General features: G+C 45.7%; 1 long non-coding RNA gene across 1 annotated transcript; it reads right to left on the minus strand.

Moving 5' to 3' along the window:
* Positions 1-354: 354 nt before the first annotated feature.
* LOC140697264 (uncharacterized) lies at positions 355-9,829 on the minus strand. Its single transcript, XR_012074115.1, has 3 exons — positions 8,008-9,829; positions 5,378-5,450; positions 355-2,219 (listed from the first exon to the last, which is right to left on the minus strand). It is a non-coding gene; the product is annotated as an uncharacterized lncRNA (long non-coding RNA).
* Positions 9,830-10,364: the final 535 nt, after the last annotated feature.

Below are 10,364 nucleotides of genomic sequence, written 5' to 3' on the forward strand. Positions count from 1 at the left end.
TCTCTCTTTCTCTCTTCTTTCCTCCCTCCCTCCCTTTTTTCTTTCTTTTGTCATTTCTTTCTTTCTTTGCCTTTAATTAATTAATTAAGGTATAGTTGACTTAAAATATAAAACTAGTTGCAGGTGTACAACATAGTGACTCAGAGCTTTTATAGATTCTGTTCCATTTAAAGGCACACAGTAGTGGCTGCGTACGCCGGTGCTGTACTGTAGATCTTTGCAGCTTATTTGTTTTAGACTTAGTAGTTTGTTCCTCTTGACCCCCTCCCCCATCTTGCCCCTCCCCCTTCCCTCTCCCCACTGGTACCACTGGTTCTCTGTATCCGTGAGTCTCTCTTTTGTTATATTCATTTGTTTGTTTTATTTTTAAAAATTCCACATATAAGCTATAACATACAATATTTGTCTTTCTCTGTCTTATTTTGCTAAACATAATACTTTCCAGGTCCATCCATGTTGTTAAAAATGGCAGAATTTTCTTCTTTTTTTAATGGCTGAGTAATATTTCATTGGGCAGACGTACCACGTTTTGTTTGTACATTCATCAGCTGGTGGACGTTTGGGTCATTTCCACCTTTTGGCTATTGTGAGTAGTGCTGCTGTGAACATTGGTGTGCAAAGATTTTGTTTTGAAGCCCTGTTTTCAGTTCTTTTGAGTATATAGCTAGGAGCAGAATCACTGAGTCATATGGTGTTTCTATATTTAGCTTTTTGGGAAATTGCTAAATTTCTTCCCGTAGCAGGTGAACCATTTCACATTTCCTCCAGCAATAGGTGATGGTGGTCTGAAAGATTTCCGAAGGAAGGTTTGAGACAATTGTATCTGTTTTGGGGACAGACTCTGAGAAAGAAGGACTGGAGGAGGGGATTTGAGGGTGGTTTACCAGCTGAGGCTGTCCTGCTGGGAGTTGGTCCCTTTTAAAGGCCCCCACGCGTCTGTGGAGCGGGGAGAAAGGAGGTGCCCAGGAAGACGCTTGGTTATGACCAGGCCGCCTCTTGAGGAGCATGAGCGAGTGCGCCCCGCTCAGTGCTTGTGTGCTGCTGCCACCCCGCCCACCTCCTCTTCTGGGCCTTCGTCCCCAGTGGTCCTCCACTCAGCCACTGCAGCTGGCCCTCCAGTGGCCACCGCCCTGCGGCTCTGTCCTCGTGGCCCATCAGGACTTTGTCTGCTCTTCTGCTTCCTGCCCTGGGGCTCCTGGGGTGGGTAACTCAGTGGTAATCGACCTGTTGTCCTGACTCTGGATTCTCCTCTGTGTGTGATCTGCTCTCAGGGGTGGTACCTGTGGGGCATGGACTGACATGGACTCACCCTGGGCCCGGGACACACAGAGTGTGTGTCCTCCACTAAGGCAGTGGCAGTTGGGGAGGGGAGGGGCTGTGGGGGTGTGGAGAGCCCCAGAAAATGCCTGCCTTGTTTCTCCTTGTCTCTAGGGCACAAAAGGGACACCATCTTGTGGGCCCTCTGTCCCAGCCCACCCTCCACAGTCTCCCAGCCCATGCTGCCTTCTCCAGTCGAGAGGGCGCATGGGGCCCTTGGCGGGGGGGACAGCATGGCCTCAGTGTGAGAGTGAGCAAATGTCAGCTCCTTCATGATAACAAATCCTCAGCCTTAAACCACTGGTTTAGCCAAGGTTCTTAGTTGACAGCAGTAGAAGTTATGACCATTTAAAATCAGAAAAAAGAGGAGGAATTATTGGAGAGATGTGGTGGTGGGGTTCCCAAGTTTGACTTAAGGGATGGAGGTGCAGTGGTCCCGGGGGTCTGAGGAGAGGAGTCACAGAGCGACCCCATGCAGGGCCCCCCTCAGTGGAAATGCAAGACTGGCCGGACACGGCCCTGTCTTCCCCGTGGCCAGGTCCCTCACAGGGAGCGCTCAGTCTCTACCAGGACTGGGGTGGGGAGGGGTGGGGGTCCAGCCCTCCTGTCTAAACCCTCCTCCAGGTTCCAGAGCAGGCAAAGGGGTGGGGCAGGGTGCTAGACGGGGACAGATGGTGACGGGTCACTGTAAACATGTTTACAGCGTGTTGTCCTTGAGGAAGGATCAGACTGCCGGAGTGCCTGACACCTTGACGTTCGCAGGAGAGGACTGTCTTGACTGATGGAGTGGACCTGGATCACTCCCCTCACTTAGACGGCCACCTTCCTCTCATGAAGATTCTTGCTGTGTTTGGATGGAGAGGACAGTTACGTGTCTTGGCTTTAAAGCCCTTTCTGTAGAGCTGTAAGAAAAGGCAAGTCAGTGAGCAGGATTAAAACAAAACGCTGTGTGCTTAGGCTGCCCAGTCACGTCAGCGATGGCATTGGTGGCTGCCCTACGGCAGCGTCAGACAGAATTATAAACAAGGAGTGCTGATGATAAAGAAGTTAGACAGACGAAAATAAGGTTTCCCAGTTTGGTAGTTCTGACCCGAAATGACTGAGCGTTATGTGTGGTCACCGATGCTAAGGAGAAAGGCTCGTTACGGCCGCCGTCTCTCTGGGGTCCTGCTTGTCCAGCTGTTCTGGTCTGGGTGCCAGAATCTTTACAGAACAAGTTGTGTGTGCCCCGTCCGGCTCAGGTGCCTGCCCGCGACAATGCCAGGGCAGGAACGCCGGGAGGGCAGTGTGGGGCTGGTGGGGCCGGGCCTGCGCGGCTGGGGGAGGCTGAGTTGTGACAACCGCGAGGTCAGTGGGGCGCGCGCGGGGTGCTCACCTGTGCCGGGCACTGCTCTAGGACTTTTCTGTGCCTTATAACACAAAGTATTGTTAGCACTCCCATTTCTTAGAGGGAAGCTGAGGCACAGACAGAGGAGCTTCCTGAGCTTACACAGTTCGGAGGTGCAGGAGCCAGGCTCCGTGGACCCCCGGGGGTCTGGGACCCCAGCCAGACCCTGCCGGAGCCCCGCCACCGCGCTTTGTGACCGCTCTCCCGTGTGAGCCTTCTCTTGGTGGCGGTGGCTTTTGTTGGGCGTGGCCTTTAAGGACTAGGAGACACCTTATGGTGGGCTATTTGAAGACTCAAACACACTTTTCAGTTTTCTAAACCTTATATCTCAAGCATTTGCACTAATGTTTTTACCTCTAAATTATTACATAAACAAACATAATACCCTGGATCTATTTCTTGGGAAAAACAAATGTAATGGAAACAAAATTGTTGGTAATTCTGGGAAAACATCTAGGGTCCCAGCTTAATGAAATTTCCATGAAAGAAGCCCACCGGGGAGATCTGGGAACTGCACGCCCATCCTTCTCAGCCCAGCCCGTGTGCGCTCTGCTGGGCATCGGGGACCACAGTCATCTTTTAATTTGGTGCCCTAGGTCCTACTGTCCTGTCTTGAACACTGTTCTGGGAGTTATGAGGGCTACCCAGTTAAGCACTGCCCTCCACTTCAAGGAGTGTATAATCTTAGAAGTAGAAAATTCTCGCATCTGAAATATTAAAGTGGGTGAGATTGGTGGAGACAATAAATGCCCTGGACTTTGAGAGGACGGAAAAGCTCCCTAATGGAGGGAGGTATTGATCTGGACCTTGTAGGGTGGGAATGAGGCTAAGTGAGCAGGCAGATGGCTGTTACAGGAAGGAGGACAGCAAAGGTGGGATGCAGAGGACCCTGGAAAAAAAGCCCCAAGTGGGGACACATCCTGCATTATAAGAGAAGGGCTCTTTGGGTTGAGAAGAGTGGTATAAATATGAGTCTAGCATTAATGGTTTGGATGACAGGCAGGTCTCTAACAAGGAAACCAGAATGTGCACAGTAACCAGCGGCTGTAATTTAAATGTGAGACACACCGGAGGGACGGCGGCAGGGATGGGAAGGACAGGAAGGAACAAACAGAAGAGACAGTTGAAAGGGATACGTCATGGAGTCGCTGGCTACAGAGACAAAGGTGGGGCATTTTAATTCAGAAATGCTTGTGGTTTGCTTTCGATGCGTAAGGAACTATCTTCACCATGTTGAGATCTGAAAACAGGACTCAGACTGACCTCCATATCTTTGCAGCCACAGAATCAGGCTGAGATAAATACACAGCAAGCACAAGCTTTGGAGTGTGGGGGACCCGCTGGTCCACACAGTAGAGATGCTGCAGTTAATGGTGGCTTGGGAGGGAGGATGCTGTGTGGGGTTCCAGTTGTTTTGAGCATGGTTTTATTGGGTGAGTCAAGAAGTGGATGGAGGTGTGAGGCTGGAGGCTGGACGACTGTTTAAGGACTTGAGACAGAGATTTGCAAGCCACTCTCAGGGAGCTGCTGTGAAACTGTGTGATAAGTTCTTTGATCAAAAATTTATAGGAAGCCACGCCAAGGCAGAACGTTGGGAAGGTCCAGGGCTCTGGGCAGGGAGGAGGGAGAGGGCTGGAAACAGGTGAGGAACTTTGGAGGGGCCAGTGGCTGGAGGCGTCTCAGGAGTGAGCGTGGCCTCCAGACCCTGCTGGTCAAGGAGAAGGGTCCTGAAACCTTGGACTCTGGCAGGGAGGAGGTCCGTCAGGACCAGCTTGCGGGGGCACTAGGAGGGAACGCAGACGGCAAGATGAGAATTTGTGCAGCAGCTGCTTCTCAAGTGCAGACTGTTCTGGTATTTGGGATGTGAGAGTGATTAACGTAGCAACTCCTCTGTGCAGGAAACTCAGAGATTTGCACAAATAACCAGAACAGAGGGCACGTGGGGGGGGGGGAATGAAGGGGCAAGGAGAGGCTGCTGGTGTTCAGAGGAGGGAAATACTGCTTCCAGCTTGGGAAGTTCAGAGGGTCCAGGTGGGAAGGAAGGTGAAGAGGATGAGAAATGTGCCAGGTATGGGGAAGAAAGGGTCGGGGATTGGTAGATTACTAGGATTCGAACATCTAGAGATGGTGAAATAGGATTTGATTGATTGATTGATTTTGAAGTGTAGTTGATTTACAGTGTTGTGTTAGTTTCTAGTGCACAGTATAGTGGTTCAGTTATACATACATCTGTATATTTTTTATCAGACTCTTTTTCATTATAGGTTATTACAAGATACTGAGTAAAAGTCCCTGTGCTGTACAGTAGGACCTTGTTGTTTATCTATTTTATATAAAGTAGTGTGTCTGTTAATCCCAAACCCCTAATTTATCACCTCCACCCTCCACCTTTCCCCTTTAGTTGCCATAAGTTTGTTTTCTATGTCTGTGAGTCTGTTTCTGTTTTGTAAATAAGTTCATTTGTGTCATTTTTTTAGATTCCACATGTAAATGATATTGTGTGATATTTGTCTTTGTCTGACTTACTGCACTTAGTATGATAATCTCTAGGTCCATTCATGTTGCTACAAATGGCACTATTTCACTCTTTTTATGGCTGAGTAATATTCCATTGAGTGTGTGCGTGTGTGTGTGTGTGTGTATGTGTATGCATATACACATATCTATACATACCACAACTTCTTTATCCAGTCATCTGCTGATGGACATTTAGTTTGCTTCCATGTCTTGGCTATTGAAAATAGTGCTGCAAAATAGGATTTTACAAAACTGGATCAGAAGGGGCAAATAACTGAGGGTTGAAAACAATAAAGATGTATTATGATTACCCAAAAAGTAGATGTGTGAAAGACAAGAATGAATAAACAGGCTGAAAAGGGTCAGATTGTGGAGGGTGCTGGCTAGCAGCATAAATGTAGTTTATAAGTAAGCAATGTGGGGTTTTACACACATACACCCACACACACTCACACACACACTATAGTTTTATTGATGTATAATTTACATAAACTACAACTTGTGCATTTAAGTATACTGTTCACTGAATTTCATTAAGTGAGGTCATGCAACTACCTCCATAATAAAATTTTAGAGTACTTTGACCCCTGCCCCCCATCTCCTTCATTCCCTTTTGTAGTTCCTTCCCCAACGTCAGCGTCTGGCAACCACTGATCTGTGTATAGTTTCACCTTACTTAGAATTTCATGTAAACAGGATCAGACAGTGTGTGGTCTTTGCTATCTGGCTTCTTTCAGGAACATAATGTTTTTGAAATTCATCCATTTGCTGCATGCATTAGTAGTTTATTCCCTTTCTTTGCTGGATGATGTTTCATTGCATGGAAGTACTACGTTTTGTCTAGCTATTCACCAGTTGATGGACATTTGGGTCCCTCAATTTTTGGATATTATGCATACTTCTATTATGTGCATCCATATGAAAGTTTTCATGTGCACGTATTTCTTCATTTTTCTTGAGTAGATTCCTAGAAGCAACGTTAATGAGTCTGGTTAAGTTTATTCTTATTTTAATAAGAAATTGCCAAACTTTTTTCCATTTTCTACACCCAGCAGTGATGTGTGTGTACTATTTAATCACATTTGCTAAAGGTTTATAAATTTTATTGCTATTTTCAAAGACCTGGTTTCATTTCATTGATTTTTATCTACCACTTGACTATTTTCATTACACTTATTTCTGCAAATCCTAATACCTCTTACCTTCTTACTCTGGGTTTAATTTGTTCTTATTTTTCTAGATTCTTAAAGTGCAATTTTATGTTACTAATTATAGACTTTATTCTTTTGTAATACAGACTTTTAGTGATGAATTTCCCTCTGAGCACTGCTTTAGCTGCACTTCCCAAAGTTTGGTATGGTATATTTTCATTTTCATCTTGTTTAAGCTATATTTTTCCTTATGACTTATCTTTTGACTTATTGACTATTTATAAGTATCTTGTATACTTTTTACATGTTTAGGTATTTACCAGAGTGTTTTTTCTGTTATCAGTTTAAGATCTAATTACATTGTGGTTCGAGAACACGCTCTTCATGATTTCAGTCTTTTAATTATTGAGTCTTGCTTTATGAACCAGCATATGGTCTGTCCTGGTGAATGTTCTATGTGTGTTTGAAACAAAGGCGTGTTTTGCTGTTGTTGGGTGGGAATGCTTTACAGATGTTGATTGTTTGATAGTGTTGTTTAAATCTGTACCCTTACTGGTTTTCTGTCTACTTAATCTATGAATTATGGGGAGAAAACCAGTAAAACCTCTAGCTGCAACCTATCTCAGTTCTGTCAGCTTTTGCTTCATGTGTTTTGGAGCTCTGTGGTTTGGTGCATATAAGCCTAAATCATTATATGTCTCTCTGTAGCATCTCATCATTGTGACATGTACCTTCTTGAGTAATAGTCTTTAGCTTTAAAACTATTTGATATTAACACAGCCTATGTGTAAAGTTTGCATATTTTTTCACTTTCACCATCTTTGTATCTTTGAGTTTAAAGTGTGTCTCATGTGGTGAGCATATAGTTTTCACTTTTAGATCCAGTCTGATCATCCCTGCTTTTTTATTGGAGTGATCAACAAATTTATATTTAATGTAATTATTGACATGGTTGGATTCATGACTGCCATTTTGTTCTCCTGTTCTTCCTTCTTTTGTGTTAAATATTTTTAAATAGAGCATTTTAATATTTTTATTCATTTCTAACCTATATTTCTTTGCCTGCTTTTCTTTTGTATTATTTGTGGTTGCTTTAGAGGTTACATAGTTATTTTAAATTTATTACAGTCTACTTCAAATTAACATGGATTTCTTTTAGTAAAGTATAGGTACTTTGCACTGACATAGCATGTAGAATTAAGTATATATACACACATATATATGTACATATAAACCTACAAACACACACACACTATATATATATTTCTGTATGTTAAAATCTATCAACATAATTTTAAAAAATTTTATTTTTTATTGAAGTGTAGTTGATTTACAATGTAAATTTCAGGTGTACAGCAAAGCAACTCATGTTATACGTATAGGAGGGATTTACCAGAATATTTTGTGTGTATGTGTATACACACACACACACATATTTTCAGATTCTCTTCCACTATAGCTTGTTACAAGAAGTTGAATATAGTTCCCTGTGCTATACAGTAGGTCCTGGTTGTTAATCTATTTTACGTATAGTAGTTAAACACATAACTTTTTTTTTTTTTGCTTTAAACACTCTTAAGATTAACAGATGAAAGAGAAGAAAGGTTTTTTTGGGTCTGTTTATGCACTATTTACCGTTTCTGGTGCGCTTCGTTCTTCCCTGTGAGTCTGAGTTACTATCTGGTGTCATTTTCTTTCCTCCTGGAGGACTTCCTTTATCATTACGTGTAGTGCAGTTTTGACAACAAATTCTGTCGGTTTTGTACATCTAGAAATATCTTTATTTCACTACCATTTCTGAAAGGTGATTTAACTGAGTATAGAATTCTCAGTTGAGAGTTTTATCCTTTCTTGCACTTTGAATGTCATTCCAGTATCTTCTGGCCTCCATTGTCTGTGGTGAGGAATCAGCTGTACGTGTGTCTCTGTTCCTGTGTGTGATGCGTCATTTTTCTTTTGTTGCAGAGCTTCCTTTTGTCTTTGGTTTCCAGCAGTTTGACTACTGAGTGTCTAGGTGTGCTTTTCTTACTGTTTGTCCTTCTTGAGTTTGGTGAACTTCTTGGATCTCTAGATTAATGTTTTCACCAAATTTGGGGAGTTTTTTTTTTTTTTTACAATATTTCAAATAAATTTTCTTCCTTTTCTCTCTCTGCTTCTGGGACTCTAACTGCACATATGTTGGTTCATGTAATGTTGTTCCACAGGCTCTGTGGAGCTATTCATTCTTCTTCAATCGTTTTGCTATCTGTTCTTTGGACTGAATAATTTCTATTGATCTTCCTTCAAGGTGACTGAATACATTCTTCTACCACCTCATATCTGCTGTTAAGTTCATCTAGTGAATTTTTAATTTTTATTATTATAACTTTTAGCTCTAACATTTCTTTTTGGTTCTATTTTGTAGTTTCCATTTTCCCACCGTTCCTTTGCTGTTCGCTTAATGCTCAGCACATTTTCCGTCAGTTTTTTGAACCTATTTTCCTTTGGTTCTCTGAACATATTTATAGCTTCTTAAAAGGTCTTTGCTAAATTCAACTTCTGGTCCACTTGGAGTCACTTTCTGTAATTGTTCTTTTTCTCCCCTGAGTATGGGTTACATGTTTCTATTTTTTGCATATCTTGTAATTTGCATTTGAAAACCGACATTTTAGATAATGCCTTGAAGTGACTGCGATTCTGCTTTGTTCCACTGAGGGTGAAGGCAAGTAACCTGCCTGTCTCTCTAGCAATGTACAGCCAGGGATAGCTCTGCTCAGGGTTTTGGTTTTCTTGGGTTTTCTGGCCTGGCTCCCTGGAGGCCTCCGTGTGCCTATTCAGCTCAGCCGTCAGCCGCCGAGCCGGGCGGAGGTTACGCTCGATGTTCTGCAGGGAGGGTTGCACTCCCTGCCACTTGGGCTGTGTGTGCACGGAGGGAGGCATTCAGAGGCGCAGCAGTTCACAAATGTTCCACGGTTGTGACTTTTGCAGACCTCCCTTGCGCCCCCCACGTGCACGTGTAGTTTAGCTGTCGGCTTGCGTGACCTTCTCTTAGCCGCCCTCTGGCTTGTCTGCTTCCACAATGTCCCTCCCTGTCCCCTGCTCTTCTAGCTGCTTTGCCACTGACCTGAGCCAAGTCCACCACTTCTGACTGTGACACTGCGGGTCCCCCCACCTGACCTGGGGGGAGGAGGGGCAGGGATGCCCCCCAGCAGGAAGGCAGGTGGGTTTTCCCCAGGTAGACAGCCCTCAGGTCGTCCCCACCCTGGGTTGTTTTCAGTGCCCCGGTGCCGGAAAGGGGCAGTGGGGCCAGAGGGGAGGACGGAGCAGGAGAGGACAGCTGGGAGTGATGTGTGTGGGGTTTAGCTCACGGGACAAGTGGAGGACTGGCAAAACCCCAGCTGAACTGTTAGACGTTAGAAAGGTGGCTGCGGCGAGGCAACACCAACATGCAGGGAAGAGGGGCGGTGAGTGCGCTGTGGAGGCGGGGCTCCGGAGGTGCTGTGGGCGGGGCATCCGGTGGTGCTGTGGGCGGGGCTCCACTGGTGCTGTGGGTGGGGCATCTGGCGGTGCTGTGGGCGGGGCTCCGGCGGTGCTGTGGGCCGGGGGCAGCGCTCCGTGGGCGGTCAGAGCCCAGGCGGGAGGAAACCTGCGTGGGGCACAGCCTTGGGTCGTGCTCGGGCTTTCCGGTGTTACGTCTGAGGCCGCGCAGTGTCTGCGGGGTGGGCCGTGGCAACACAAGAGCTGCTCCGAGGGCCGCCCGGGCGCACGGCTGGCTGCCTGGCTGAGGGAGCTGGAGCGTCTCGGTGGGTGTGGATGTGCGCGTCGGACTCCCCCTCCCCAAGAAGGCTCACTTTTCCCTTCTGAGAAGGAAGAGGGGAGACTTCGTGCTAGTTTTTGTCCAACCCCCAGAAGTAGCTGTGTGGACAGCAGGAGAGCAGGGATGTGAATGGCCCAGTTGGAACCGCTGATCTGGGCCAGGGAGCAGCCTGACCTTGACCAGGTGGAGCAGTGAA

This window comes from Vicugna pacos, chromosome 7 (genome assembly GCF_048564905.1).
Source record: "Vicugna pacos chromosome 7, VicPac4, whole genome shotgun sequence".
Classification (NCBI taxonomy): domain Eukaryota; kingdom Metazoa; phylum Chordata; class Mammalia; order Artiodactyla; family Camelidae; genus Vicugna; species Vicugna pacos.